This window comes from Mauremys mutica, chromosome 12 (genome assembly GCF_020497125.1).
Source record: "Mauremys mutica isolate MM-2020 ecotype Southern chromosome 12, ASM2049712v1, whole genome shotgun sequence".
Lineage (NCBI taxonomy): Eukaryota > Metazoa > Chordata > Testudines > Geoemydidae > Mauremys > Mauremys mutica.
In genome coordinates this window covers 73,824,702-73,840,206 of record NC_059083.1, presented here as the reverse complement: position 1 = coordinate 73,840,206, position 15,505 = coordinate 73,824,702, and the positions used below count along the sequence as shown (strand labels likewise).

At 45.1% G+C, this 15,505-nt stretch overlaps 1 protein-coding gene across 1 annotated transcript in view; it reads right to left on the bottom strand.

Annotated features, from left to right (window-relative positions):
• RAB11FIP4 (RAB11 family interacting protein 4) overlaps positions 1–6,973 on the bottom strand; it is a 69,528-nt gene extending 62,555 nt beyond the window's left edge. The window contains exon 1 of the mRNA XM_044983573.1: positions 6,824–6,973. The gene's annotated coding sequence lies outside the window, so the exon portion shown is untranslated. The remainder of the gene's footprint in view (positions 1–6,823) is intronic.
• Between the last annotated feature and the right edge of the window lie 8,532 nt (positions 6,974–15,505).

The window sequence follows — 15,505 nt, the reverse complement described above, 5'->3', positions numbered from 1 at the left end:
AATAGGAGTTTTGGCTGATTAAGGACAGAGGGTTAAATTCCTAAATTTTTTTTTTTTTTTTTTAAAAAGAACCTCACAAAATATGAACCAAACGGGCCCAGGGTGAAATTCACCCCTATGCAAAGCCTTGGCATAAGGCCTGTGGACCACTGATGTTTCGAGGATTTCTGTGGCACACAAGTGGGTGGCCCCCTGCATGGGGCTGATCAGCTCCCTCCTCTAGGAACTCACTTATGCGTTGTAGCAGCTAGATGCTTGGTACCACGCCTGCCGCTAAGATCAAACACCACAGGTCAGCATCTTGTTGAACAAATCCAAAGCCCAGCCCTGCCCTGTCATTTGTACACAGCTGATCAAAAATTAAATAAAACAAACAAACAACTTTGAACGACCTCTCCTAGAAATGCTGACAGTGACCAGACAGGACCAGCCTTGGGATTTCAAGTGCATGCCTTTTGTTGTCGTATATTGAGGCAGAAAGCAGCCTTCATCTTGAGATTAATGAGTATTAATGGCTGACACATAGTATAAACTGATTATGTCAATTTCAGTGATTGAAATAATAATAATACCTGGCTCTTTTTTCATTAGTACATTTCAAAGCACTTTACAGTATCATTATGAAAGAAGAAAAGGTTTCTTTTAACAAATTGTTAGGGTCACACTCTGCCCTCTTACTCATACTGGTTAGTGTCTAACTCTGCGAATAATCCCACTGTAATCGGTGAAGCTACGGTAAGTGGCTGAATCTTTCCTCCTGAATCTGATTGCCCTTAAAGTCAGGGGGAGTTGGAAACTGGGGATTTTTTTTAAACAGGCCAACAATTTAACATGATCCCCAAAGGGACTGGATATATGTAAGGATATCATGTATATCCAGAGCATAGGTGCTGGGGGTGCTACCGCACACTCTGGCTGGAAGTGGTTTCCATCATATACAGGGTTTATAGTTTGGTTTAATGGCTCTCAGCACCCCCACTATATAAACTGTTCCAGCACCCCGATTCAGAGCTGTTATAGTTAGTTACAACAACCATTTCGGATGGAACATTAAACTGCTTGCTTCAGGGTTTAAACCAATCTCTGTTAGACAGCAGGATGAGACCCATGAGACGGGTGGACATTATCCCACGGCTACCTATTGTTGGGTTCTTATAACTTCCTCTGAAGCGTCTGGCTACTCTCAGAGACAGGCTATTGGACTAGAGGATCTCGGGTCTGATCTAGTCTGGCAATTCATATTGTCCTATTACAGAGACAGGGCCCAATTCCCCCACCCTTATTCACACTGAACAGTAGATTACTCTGAGAGTCGTCCTTTTTATTTCAACAGAGATACTTGTGGAGTGAGGTACCACTCAACATGAGCAAAGGAGACAGACTCAGGCCCTTAGGCAGCAGCCTGGAGTCTGGATCCAGATTTGCACATGAACTAGTCCAAAGTTTTGGAGCCCCAGATCCAGGGCTTTGGTTTCTGATTTCTGTTATCTAAGGGCCAAATTCTGATCTCTTTATTCATTAGACTTTTCCTTGCAGGTAGTTCTATGGGGCTGCTTTGGTGATAACAAAGATATCACACTCAGAAAGGATTCTGGCTTCAGGTGAGGAACAGCAGCAGCAGCTGTTAGAATGCTGAACCACAGAATCCTCATCTCCCACAAATGTCCCGGCTAATGAACAGCTAGGAAAGGCAGAATCAGAAAAGCAGAATTCTCTCTAAGTACAGTGTTTCTCTGGGCTCTCCCTGAGGTGTCAGTAGCAGCTTGCTATGGAGCTAACATTTCTTTGACAACCTCAACCATGTGAATAAGTAATATTTCAGTGTTCAAAACCAACAAGAGAACCATATATCAGCAAAGCCAGAGATGCAGAACAAGTAACTCTGAGTAACAAAAACAGCTCCTGAAAAACCTCCTGAAAGGTTTTTAGTCTGAAACAATCAGTGACCTGATTAGATGGCACTCTCGCTGGAGAATAGGAGGAAGAAAAGAAGAAAGGAAGAAAGAAAGCAGGGTAGGAAGAGAAAGGCGTAAATATTCAGCAGACTGGTCCAAGCTGGAGCTGACCAAGGGGGGATGCTTTATTTCACAAGCATGAGCATGTTCACTGAGGCATGAAGTTAACAACGGAAAGACAGAGGTGCCGAGTGCCTTGTGCACATTCTTCTCGGAGAGCCCTTTTAAATATTAAAGGGAAGGAGGAAAATACAAATGAAATGCTAAAGCAGCCTACCAGTTAGTACATGCTTGAAACAAACAAGCCAGCACCCCCACCTTCCTTTTTGCTAAAGAGGCATCATGTTATTCCCTAAACAGACTGGCAGGAAGCTGAGATTTGGGACAATTGTGCCAGGATGGAAGAGGGAGGCAGTTTATTCTTCTGAGGGTTTTCCAGAGCTATTCACTATTGATCACTGCAGGGGGACAATTCATCAGTGACCAACATCTATCAGCTATAAATAACACAGTTTACATCTACAGCAGAGGTCGGCAGACTTTCAGCAGTGCTGTGCCGAGTCTTCATGTAGACACTCTAATTTAAGGCTTCGTGTGCCGGTAATACATTTGAACGTTTTTAGAAGGTCTCTCTATAAGTCTATAATATATAACCAAACTACTGTTATATGTAAAGTAAACAAGGTTTTCAAAATATTTCAGAAGCTTTATTTAAAATTGAATTAAAATGCAGCTCTTATTAGTTTAGTGTGATCCTTGCCCTTGCTTTTCCTTGCTGAGTTTTCCAGTGTCTGGTGGCACCTGTTTAGATACTTTAAGCTGCACACAGGCTTCTGAGTTATAAGTTGATAACTGGCTGGCAGGAGGTCAGCGGCTGGAACCCCAGATCGGCAGCTGAGGTGAGTGGAGCTGGCGGCTGGTAGGGCTGAGCAGGTCCGGAAGCCTGGACCCTGTCTGGCAGGGGGCCTGCGCTGGAACTCCAACTGGAAGCAAGGGGAGTGGGGCTGCGGGGACCCCGGCTGGCAAGGGGCCATCAGCCAGAACCCCAGAGCAGCGGTGGGCTGACCACCACCGCTCTGGGGTTTCCACCGCCGGCTCCTGCCAGTTGGGGTCTCAGCCCGCTGCCAGCCTGGGGTTCCTTCCCCCAGGCCAGCAGCGGGTGCTGAGTGGGACCGGCGGCAGGACCCCGGCTGGCAGGAGCCGGTGGTGGAAACCCCAGAGCTGTGGTGGGCTGAGCAGCTCAGGCCGCCCCTGCTCTGGTGTTTTGGCTGCTGGCTCCTTGCCAGCTGCGGTCTCAGCCCGCTACCAGCTGGGGTTCCTTCCCCCAGGCCAGCAGCGGGTGCTGAGTGGGACCGGGCGGGACTCCGGCTGGTAAGGGGCCAGCAGCGGGAACCCCAGAGCGGCGGCAGCCATGAAAAATCGGCACGCGTGCCGTAGGTTGCCGACCCCTGATCTACAGATTACTTGGGTTAAACTTTATGTACCCCCACAATAGGAAATGGATCATGGCCACTGAGCTGTTCTGCAGCCTTCCAGGCTGCTCCTTGGATTGAGAATTGTAATTGACTTGAGGTGTGAGCATGCTAGACTTGATGGAGGACATAAGGCAAGTTGGGCTGTTAGAGAAGTTGCCCCCAGGGAATGACAACAAGTGGAAGATGATAAACATGCAATAGGTTTGTGCTCGAGTGTGTGTGCTAGTTGCCGGCTGTCAGCCCGTCTCATGGGAGTTGTCCTCTGCCAGTTGACATTCAGATGAGAGTCCTGTGGATGCTGGTGCCAAGCAACTCGGCAGGATGGCTCAAAAGAACAATTTTAACTTGGGTGTTAAGAAAAAAAGGAAACCCTGCCTAAGTGCCCATCCTAAAAGCCACTGACATCAATGGACAGAGTCCCAGGGACTTCGGTGGTTTTGGATCAGGCCCTAACAGCATGAGAATAAGTGGGCAGTGGAAGTTTGCCTGTTGGAGTAGCTATGGGAAATGCAGAGGGATTCAAATGGACGCGAGATAAGGCTATGAAGAGCAGAGCACAGAACTCTTTCTCCTTGATGAGAGCTTGGATCAGAAGGCCCAGATGGTCTCATCTCATACAATCGTCTGTGTGTGTCATTCAACGAATTCCCCTGAACTAGGGACCGGGGCGGCTCCAGGCCCCAGCACACCAAGCGCGTGCTTGGGGCGGCATGCTGCGGGGGGCGCTTTGGCGGTTGCCGGGAGGGCGGCAGGCGGCTCCAGTGGACCTCCCGCAGGCACGTCTGCAGGAGGTCCACCGGAGCCGCGGAACCGGCGACCGGCACAGCGCCCCCCGCGGCGTGCCGCCGTGCTTGGGGCAGCGAAATGGTTAGAGCCACCCCTGCTAGGGACACAGTGCTCAGCTCACTACTTACGGGAACAAATTAAAACAGCTGTTATTAGGCAAAGGTGTTCTGCGCTCTGTTTAAAATAGAAAGGGCCCAGTCCTCAGCTGCTATACACAGGCCCAGCACAACTGCCTTCACTGGAGCTGTACAGACTTACATCAGCCAAACACCGGGCCCAAAACGGCATCAACAGTGGACATGAGTGTGGTCAATTTGTGTCCTTGTCACCTCTTGACTGGAAAGATGATAGAGTGTTGGGTACTGGGAATACACAACTCTGCAAAGGGGCCATCCGCAGAAGGCATCACTAATCAATGGGTCTCATTTCCTTGTGCTCTAGCAGTTATTCAGGGACTATAGATCCCAGCAGGCACTACAGATCCATTAGACCAGTAACAAAAAAAGCAAGAGTCTGAGCCAGCAATATCTCTATCCCCTTCTATAACCTTCTACTAGAATCAGAGGTTTATTCTTCTCTGGACTCATGTGCATAAGTCCCTTTAATACAAATAGGAAAGATGCCCTACCCCTCTCTCCTCCTTCCCCTGCCCAAAAGGCATTTTAAGACCTACAGATCAAAGTGCCAGGCTGCACCAATATACCAAGTCGCAACTTCATTCTCTTCTAATGCAATGTTGGATACAGCCTAATGGCCAGATTCTGACTCCCTTAATCACACTCAATAGTCTTTCACCGGGCGAGTAACTCCATTTATTCCAACACATCTAGTTGCAGAATAAAGTACGATTCACCATGCGTAAGGGTGGCATTAAATGGCCCCCACACATCAGAGAATCCAAAGTAAATAGACTTGTCTTTCAGAGAGCTGAATGAGCATAATCCCATATGAAACCCGAGCAACACTCTCTTTCTGCCTTGTGGCACAGCTGCCCCGATAAGTAGGTAGTTTGGGGCAACTGAACTGTAAAAGAACCACAGCACATACAACACAAATCACCGACTGATAATGCTAATGCATTCAGTGCTCAAATGGAGTGCGATTAACTCGCCGATGGAAGCTAGTGGGCACAGATCGTTACTATGTCTTTGCTTCAAATACCCAGTTTAACATCAATACATGCCAGATACAAGTATATTACTTTACAGAATATGCCATGCGTGCTCCATGTGTCTCATGCATGCATCGTTTAAAATTTGCACTAATTACAACTAATAGTTTGTATTATCGCAGCAGCTGGAGATCCCAACAGAACTCAGGTCCCCATTTTGCTAGGCACTGTAAAGACCTATAGTAAGAGACAGTCCGTAGATCAGAAAATCTCTATAGACAGGACAGACAAATGGTGGGAGAAAGGATGTGTTATACTTACTGTACAGACAGAGGCATAGAGATTAGATGCCTTGCTTGTGATCACAGAGGAAAGCTGTGGCAGAGCCAGGAATTAAACCCAGATCTCCTGAATCTTAGCCCAGTTCCTAAGCTATGCTAGCACCCTTCCACTCTGTTCTGTGAGCAGGGGCGGCTCCAGGCACCAGCACGCCAAGCCGGGGAGGCTCCAGGCACCAGGGGCAGCAAGCCACAGGGGGCGCTCTGCCGGTCTCTGCGAGGGCGGCAGCCAGGTTGCCTTTGGTGGCATGCCTGCGGAGGGGCTGCTGGTCCCGCAGCTTCGGCGGACCTCCCGCAGGCGTGCCGACTAATCCGCGGGACCAGGGACCTCCCGCAGTCAAGCCGCTGCAGGCAGCCTGCCTGCCGTGCTTGGGGCGGCAAAATACCTAGAGCCGCCCCTGTCTGTGAGTGCTATACATCGCTTACCGGTACATTAAAACAATCACTTTTTACTCTATGAAAAGGGTTAGAAAAGCAAAGAATGCAGAAAATCATTGAAGTTTTGAGAGATCGCTGTGTATATCCTGTTTCCTCATTATTTTACGGTCAGAAAACATGAACACTTTTGTTATAAAATAAACACCCCCCCTAAATCAGTATCCCAGATTCATAACACACTTCTTTATTATGCCTTCCATATTTGGCACACATGCAATGGAAATGTCTCATTGGCTGTCTCAATGCTAAGCCACCCTGTTGCTTCAGAAGTACAAGGAGCAGATTCACAAGCAACTCACAAAGGGAGTTCAAAACTTCATGGAGATTGTTCAGGTCCCAATCATGCTTATGCTGAAACGCTTTGATGGAGGTGGCACTGAATCTACAATGCGACTAGCTCAATTCCCTTTGAAAGGGAAAGGTTGACAAAATGTGTTGGGCGTGTGTGTGGGGGGGGAGAGAACAGAGAGAAAGAGAGACAGAGCTGCGCTTTTTGTTGTAGAAAGGTTTTTGTAAGATTCATCCATTTCAGTCTGGGCGGTTCTGCAAAGCGCACACACACAGATAAACACTGAAAACCATGCTTCTCGTGTTTAAAACATCACACACAGCACTGATTTAAAGTAGACCTGATCTACAATTTATACAACACAACACAACAGAGTTTCTGGGGAAGAAAATATGCCCCATCTTAACTTAAACCTTAAAAGTTGCACTTACCTCGTAAAGAATGCACAGGGTTCTTTAATGAACTGCGAGTTCCCTGAAAGGTGTCGTCCTTCTTATTAGCAGATAAGTTTTCTTTCTTGGCTAAGAACAAATAGGGTCTGAAACCTGACCTGGGACATGCTCTGTGTCTATCTGTGCTGATGAGGGCTCTCAACTGTGCATTGTTGCCAAGAAACCAAGGTAGAATCTAAGTGTTCAGATTCTTTCCTGGTCAAGGCATTCTTAATCAAATGCCCTTTTGAACAGGACGACAGGATGAGTTCTAAACCTCAGAAGAGGTATCACATGGAGAGTTATCAACTGGGTAACTTTCTTTGATTCAAGTAAAGCAAACTCGTGCATTGCTTTTGCCAATCTGAAGCATTTATGCAGCGCTTTTTCTCTGGAATTATATCATGGTCTCCACTTTCTGTTCTTCAGTGTTTACAAATGAAACAAGTGGATTTTATCCATGTACCCTCTATCCATCACTGCTTAGAGATAGATCACAAAGGTGGTGGTATCAGGGTCTGAATGCACATTAAGTTTCATGGCTCAGGTCTGAGACAGAATCAGGTCTAGGCTAAGAATCAACGGTGCCAACATTTCATGAGCTGTTCTTATTTGTTGCGTCAGAGTTTCTGAAGGTTGGTGCATTTCCAGCACTGGAAAGAGAAATCATCTGTTTTGCCATAAGGTAGTTAACATTCAGCCAACAGCCTGTAGCAGTGTAAGCTCCCCACTGGTGCACATGCCATTAGGCAAATGAGGCACACAGTTCAGACCTAGCTAATCCAGGGGCTCAACAGAAACACATTTTTCATGCAGCTGACTTGTATTTCACTGATCTTCCAGGGCGCTGATGGGGAAAGTTGCTTCAAAATACTTCAACAACAGTGGATGCTTGGCTTTTATCCGTGCTGCAGAGAGTTTCGTTTATATGCATATCAGCAAATAATATTCCATAGTGAAGCCTTTACTTATAGTTTCAATTAGCTATGTACATCAGTGTCAGCTGAAACTCACCCTTACTGCCCAGATGATGTGGATGGAGGAGGCTTGAACACCTGAATCTTGTTTATGCTAGGAAAAGTAGGATCTATAATTCACCAGGTGTGCAGCTTACCCCATAATAGCAATGGTGGGGACACAAGGGTTAAAGGGTAGAGAGGGCTCACTCATTTTTACCACCTTATTATTTAGATCTGCTCCGAACAGGTTATGACATGATGGTAAAAATATCCAAGCCTACACTACAGCCTCCGATGTTGCTACTGCTGGTAGAGCTACCACAATGGTGAATTACGGGTCTTAATTTTGCCAGTGAAGGTGTTGCCCAGGAACTGGATGGAGGCAGGTCATCAAACACATTTCACAGATTAACAAATTTATTTGGGCATAACCTTTCATGGGCTAAAACCCACTTCATCAGATGCTTGCCTTCAGAGTGGTAAATTCTCAGAATGGAGAGGGGTAACTAGTGATGTTCCCCAGGGGTCAGTCCTAGGATCAATCCTATTCAACTTATTCATAAATGATCTGGAGAAAGGGGTAAACAGTGAGGTGGCAAAGTTTGCAGATGATACTAAACTACTCAAGATAGTTAAGACCAAATCAGACTGTGAAGAACTTCAAAAAGATCTCACAAAACTAAGTGATTGGGCAACAAAATGGCAAATGAAATTTAATGTGGATAAATGTAAAGTAATGCACACTGGAAAAAATAACCCCATCTATACATATAATATGATGGGGGCTAATTTAGCTACAACAAATCAGGAAAAAGATCTTGGAGTCATCATGGATAGTTCTCTGAAGATGTCCACGCAGTGTGCAGAGGCAGTCAAAAAAGCAAACAGGGTGTTAGGAATCATTAAAAAGGGGATAGAGAATAAGAAGGAGAATATCTTATTGACCTTTTATAAATCGATGGTATGCCCACATCTTGAATACTGCGTACAGATGTGGTCTCCTCATCTCAAAAAAGATATACTGGCACTAGAAAAGGTTCAGAGAAGGGCAACTAAAATGATTAGGGGTTTGAAACGGGTGCCATATGAGGAGAGATTAAAGAGGCTAGGACTTTTCAGCTTGGAAAAGAGGAGACTAAGGGGGGATATGATAGAGGTATATAAAATCATGAGTGATGTGAAGTAGATAAGGAAAATTTATTTACTTATTCCCATAATACAAGAACTAGGGGTCACCAAATGAAATTAATGGGCAGCAGGTTTAAAACAAATAAAAGGAAGTTCTTCTTCACACAGTGCACAGTCAACTTGTGGAACTCCTTACCTGAGGAGGTTGTGAAAGCTAGGACTATAACAGCGTTTAAAAGAGAACTGGATAAATTCATGGAGGTTAAGTCCATTAATGGCTATTAGCCAGGATGGGTAAGGAATGGTGTCCCTAAACTCTGTTTGTCAGAGGGTGGAGATGGATGGCAGGAGAGAGATCACTTGATCATTACCTGTTAGGTTCACTCCCTCTGGGGCACCTGGCATTGGCCACTGTCGGTAGACAAGATACTGGGCTAGATGGACCTTTGGTCTGACTCAGTATGGCCGTTCTCATGGTAGCTGTGTCAGTCTGTATCACCAAAAAGAATGAGGAGTACTTGTGGCACCTTAGAGACTAACAAATTTATTTGGGCATAAGCTTTTGTGGGCTAAAACTCACAGCCCATGAAAGCTTGTACCTAAATAAATTAGTTAGTCTCTAAGGTGCCACAAGTACTCCTCGTTCTTTTTGCTGATACAGACTAACAGGGCTACCACTCTGAAACATTTCACAGATCAGTGTTTTCATGGCAGATATTCATCTGATTCTCTCGTTAGTGCTAGAGTGATCTGTACGAAGCAGGATACACCTGCAGATATTTTAAAATGAATTCCTGGAGTAAGGCCTAAATACCAAAGAGTATGAACATGTTTTTTCTCTCCATGTCATTCAAAGGAAGCACAAAATCAAGGATCTAAACACTTTTTCCCAGCAGGGACTCAATTCCTGAGTTTTTAATAAAAGTATTATTCATTTAATACTTGAGTTCGGAAAAAAAATGATGCGTTCCCTTAAAAAGTGATATAGAAGGCCATCTGTTCCAGGAAACGCAGGGCATAAGGGTGTGATCCCTCCTGTTTTATAGTGCTGATTTTTACAATATCATACGCTTCCTGTAGAATCTTTACAGAAACAAGGGAGTACTCCACTTTTCTCGGCCTGTTTTGAGTACTGTTCACTGAATACTATGTAATTTATTGCATTTACAGTGAGGTTGAGCCCTTGGGTGATTGAAGTTTAATCAGCCTCATAACTTACACCAAAATACATTAAGCGCACGAATACCTCTCAAAACCAACTTCATTCATTCTTTTTCCGTCCCTTACCCTCCATCATCAAGGAAGTCCCGATCCTGCAAACACTTACACATGTGCTCAACTTTACTCCCATGAGTAGTTCCATTGACTTTAGTGGGACTACTTATGATCAGGAATCCTAAGTTTTCCATGATAACGCCCCCAAAATTCTCTGATAAACCCTCCCATAAAAATCCGTGTTTTTCTGTGATTAAAATGAAACACCGAACTTCAGTTTCCCTAACCAGAATATATATAGGTATCAGTTGAACACAATGTTTTACTGATATACAGTAGAACCCTCATAGAATCATAGAATATCAGGGTTGGAAGGGACCTCAGGAGGTCATCTAGTCCAATCCCCTGCTCAAAGCAGGACCAAACCCAACTAAATCATCCTAGCCAGGGCTTTGTCAAGCCTGACCTTAAAAACCTCTAAGGAAGGAGATTCCACCACCTCCCTAGATAACCCATTCCAGTGCTTTACCACCCTCCTAGTGAAAATGTTTTTCCTAACATCCAACCTAAACCTCCCTCACTGCAACGTGAGACCATTACTCCTTGTTCTGTCATCTGGTCTGTTTATCCGAGCCTCTATTATCTGGCTCTCCGTATTAACAGAATCATCAGCCACCTGGAGCTGACGGTGGCAGGGCATGGGCTGTCAGCCCCCGGAGCAGCTGGGGTTCGAGTTGTCAGCCCTAGGTCCTCTCCTACAGGAGGTCTCTCTGGTTATTCATTCCTTTTCCCTTGCACAGGAGTTCTATCATCGGAGGACTCACTCTCTGGTGGGGCAGGTGGAATGAATGACTTTTGCCAACACTGTTGTTCATGCCACCTGAGTTCATGTTACTGGTGGGAAGATAATCATACCGTCTTACGGCTGGCACTTCCTCAATCAAGTCGAAGAGTGCCATCTTCAAGAGCCAAGTCTCCCTCCGCCATCCTGGTGACCTGCTCTGTTCTAAATTTCTCACAGCGGCCTGCCAAAACGTGATCGCGTAGTAGGGAAATTGCGTGTTAAGTGAGTCAAGAGTAGAGCTGGCCGAGAAACAGAATTTCTGTCCTGTGAAAACACTTGAGATTTCTGGAATTTTTTTCATTCCAAATGGGAACGCACAGCCAAAACGTGGACATTTTTCACCAAACTGAAATCCTGCAGTATTTCATTTGAGAAACATTGAACCAGTCCCGGGAACGTTTTGGTGTTTCCAAAATGAAATATGTCCCCTGGACTTCTAGGCAGGTTGTGGGGGAACCAGAGAGGCTGACAGCTTGGGTAAAGCCTGGGAGCCTGGTAGCTCACCAGATGGGCTTCCATCAAAAGTTTCAATCAAGTGGAGATGTTCTCCCAGAACATTTCAATTTAGTTGAATCAGCCTTTTCTGGAGGAAAACTGTTCCACTGGAAAAATTTTGATCAGTCCTTAAAAAGTCCTGTCCAACTTCCTTAGCATCTATTGTCCCTTCCAAATTCTGCAATTTTCTTATTATTTAAAATTTATTTTGTGGTAATGCCTAAAGGCCACAACCAGTTCAAGTCCCTGTCGTGCTAGGCCCTGTACAACACATAACAAATGACAGTACCTGTCCCAAAAAGAGCTTGTAGTACAGTTGTGGTTACGGCATTGACTGCCTTGTGTGTCTCAGGAGATAGAGTCAACTCCCAGCTCTGTCACAGACTTCCTGTGGGACCTTGGGCAAATCACCGAATCCCTCTGTGCCTCAGTTCATCATCTGTAAAATGGGGACTGTAGCGGGGTGGTCACCCGCTCCTGGCCTGAAAGGGTTAAAAGCCAGCCCTTGGAGAGGGCCGAGGCGGAGAGAGAAAACCCTAGGCTGATTGGGGAAACAGTGCAGCTGGGCCACGCCCCAACCAGGCTGCAGCTGGCCCTATAAAGGGGCTGCTAGGCTGAAGCTCAGCCAGTCTCCTCTAGCTGTAGAGGGAGACAGGCCTGGCTGCAGGGAGCTAGAGAAGGTACCTGGAGTGGTGCAGGGCTGGGGGAAGGCGAAGGGAGCTGGAGAGCTCCGGCCTGGAAACCCCTCAGGCTGCGGCCTAGTAGAAGGCCAAACAGGTCCTGGGGTTGCTGGGGACAGCCCAAGGCTAGGCAGAGGCAGCAGGTCCAAACCCAACCTTGCCTGTGATGAGTGGCTTATACTGCAGTCTGCCCCAGGGAGCGGGGGCTAGTTGGTGACCGTCAGTAGCCTATGAATGAGGTGAAGTGGGGATAAGGGGTGGGGGTTCCCTGGAGAGGGGAGACCCTGAGAGTGAGGGGTTACTGCCAGGGGGCAGCACCCCACATAATGGGGCACCAAGTCCAGGGAAGGACACGGGGGCCAGTGGCAGTGGGACACTGGCCTGCAGAGGGTGCTCCAGAGGCTGGAAAAGAGCTAATTCCCCGAGAGACCAGCAGGAGGTGCCACAGGGGTGATTCCCGCACCATTACAGGGACCATAATTCTTCCTTAATCTATATAGATTGTAAACTCTTGGAGACAGGGAGTGCTCTGACTATGCTGTTGTATGGTGAGGGCACAATGGGACCCCGATCTCAGCTGGGGATTCTAGGTGGTACTCCAATATAAGTAAATATTACAGCTGCAATAACTCAGTAATCTGGAAGCTTGCTACAGAGGCAGGATCAGACTCTGAGATTATACTTTTATAAACTGAGCTTGATTGAAAATGTAACTCTCAAAGTCATAATTTTCATGAATCTTTCAGAAGCTCTGAAAAGGTAAACTAGCTCCTCATCTCCTCTTTTTAAAAAAAAAACACCCTGAATCTTTGGAATAGCATCAACATGCAGCAATCTTTTAGCGTTGCACAGGGAAATTTGCCTAACAAAACAGTATGGTTTTATCAAGCCATTTCCTTCTGTTTCCTTGCTGGCAGATAATGGCAGCTACAACCACCTCTTAGCTGTGACATTTCTAACCTAAAAAAAGAATAACTGTAGTTGGCTGTAACATTTCCATATGATGTGCCGGTACGATTTGAAATGTTATGGCTTTTTCACATGTTTCCCTAAATAATACCTAACTCTTACAAAGCTCTTTTCTCTGTCACTCTCAAAGTGCTTTACAAAGGAGGGCAGTATCATTATCCCCATTTTACAGATGGGAAAACTGAGGCACCGGAAGGTGAAGTGACTTCCCCAAGGTTGCCCAGCAGCAGAGCTGGGAATAGAACTCAGGTCTCCAGCATCCCCAACTAGAGTGCTATCCTTGACCACCTAAATAGCTAGCAGAGAAGCCTCATCATTGGTTATTCATCACCATCCTGCATGTGCCTGTAGAATGAGAGGAGAGAGGGGATTCTAAACATTTTACTAATTATTGTGCACATGTTATATTACTCAAAAAGCTGTTTGCTCAAGAGCTGCCCATCCTCCAGCCTATCTCAGGACCTCCATCCTTTCCATTAAGCAGAGGTGCTACCACATTAAAAAAGAAAGAAAAGGCTGGAGGGTTCCTGGTGTACAAATGTGAGTGCTGCAACTGTGCAGAGCTGGACCTCAACAGGGATAGTAAAGAGACCATAATAAGGGTCTGACATACAGGAGTGTTGGAATGAAACAGATTCGCCTCCCCCAGTCGCAAGACCGGAGTCTAGGTTCCAAAGCAAAATATCCCATCACTTGACAGGGGCAGTATCCCCTGACTCCAGGGGTTAATGTTACAAAGTGGTACCGTCTAGGCCTTAGATGTTTTGGGGACTACACAGGTGCCAGACCTTATGATTTGTTGCAACCTAAACTATTTGTGAGACAGGATCAGTTTCAACACATTTCCTAATTCACACATTTTTGAATAAAATGCTTTGAACTTGTCAGAACATCCCTTTTTGACACTTTCAAACCAATGTTTTGTTTTTCAATTCAAAACAAGTTTTTGTTTTGGAAATTTTAGTTAAATGTACACTTTAGGAAGTTAAAAAATAAAGTTTGAAATTGCAACAAACATACATTTTACAATGACCAAAACAAAATATTTTGATCTAATTTTTTTTTCTTTAGATGATCAGTTGGAGAAAATTTTCAAGATTTTGAATTTTCATGCCGGTTCAGGACAGGACAAAATTTTGAATTCTCACAAACTTTTGTAGGAAGGGAAAACCATTTCCCACCCAACTCTGCTTCCAGCTACCTTCACTTGGAGTGTTTCTGCAGAAAGTCACACTCGCCGCACCCAGAAAGGAGAGATGTATGAGGATTTCTTGGGGATCCAAATGGGAATCTTAAAGCAAACTTGGTGGTGGTGGTGGTTCTCTTTCAGTGATTACAAACAGAACTGCAGGAGTCAGTTTGCAAATTCTCATACATGCCCCAGCACTAGCAGCGCAAAGGGGCCTTACAATGGATGAAAATGTCGTTTGCTTTTATGTGGCAGTGTATAAGAGGGATAGTATAAATGAGAATGAAACCCTGCAGGGTTTGCAGAGTTAGCCTAACTGGGCTAGCGAGGTCTTGAATTTGCATAATTGGTGTCTGAGGTAGCGTTGCCAACTCTGTGATTTTACTGAGTCTTATTTTGTGTTTTTTTTTAAAGCTCCAGCTCTTGGAAGCTTGTGATTAAATGAGAAACTCACTTTAAACAAACAAATTAGACAAACAAAGCTAAGTTTCTAGTCTTCATGGTTGCAGACAAGAGCTTGAAACTGTTCATTGTACAGGCTCAAAAAGCAGAGGTAATTAAGAAGAACCTAACGTATTTATTTATTTATTGTAATCTCTCACGGTTTTTGAAGCCAATCTCATGATTTTGGGGGGCAAGACTCTTGCTTTTTGAATGCTTGAGGTTGCAATATTACTGATGGACCTTAGTGTATGTTTTTTCATCCCTGCACAATTCCCTAATGCTATTTCTACATATTCTTGTTTGTACATAGTATTATATAGGCACGCATTGCTTTGATACGATTTCAGTAACAACAACAAAAACTAGTGAGTTCGCTATGTACTACGGAGTCACTGTGAACCATCTGCAATCAGCTACTTTAGTCTAGCAGGGCCAGTTCAGTGTAATGCTCCTTTTGTAGACTTACATTGTATTGCAAAAAGACTTCAATCTGGCTACTCAATGGCTGTCAGAAAGCACTATAGCTGTACTATAGTTTGAGTTTCTTCTAGTGCTACAGCAAAGCCATGCTATTTAACAGGTTATCTTACTCCCAGAGTTTACTCCTTCCCAGTCTGAGATATAAAGGCACACACAAAAGGCAATTAAATCAAACACAATAGATTGTGTTAACTACTTGTAAATAAAAAGCCACCTTGATCTCTTTGCACATCTAAGTTAGTCGCCACATGAAACTGAGGTCTCAGCTCACAAAGAGTT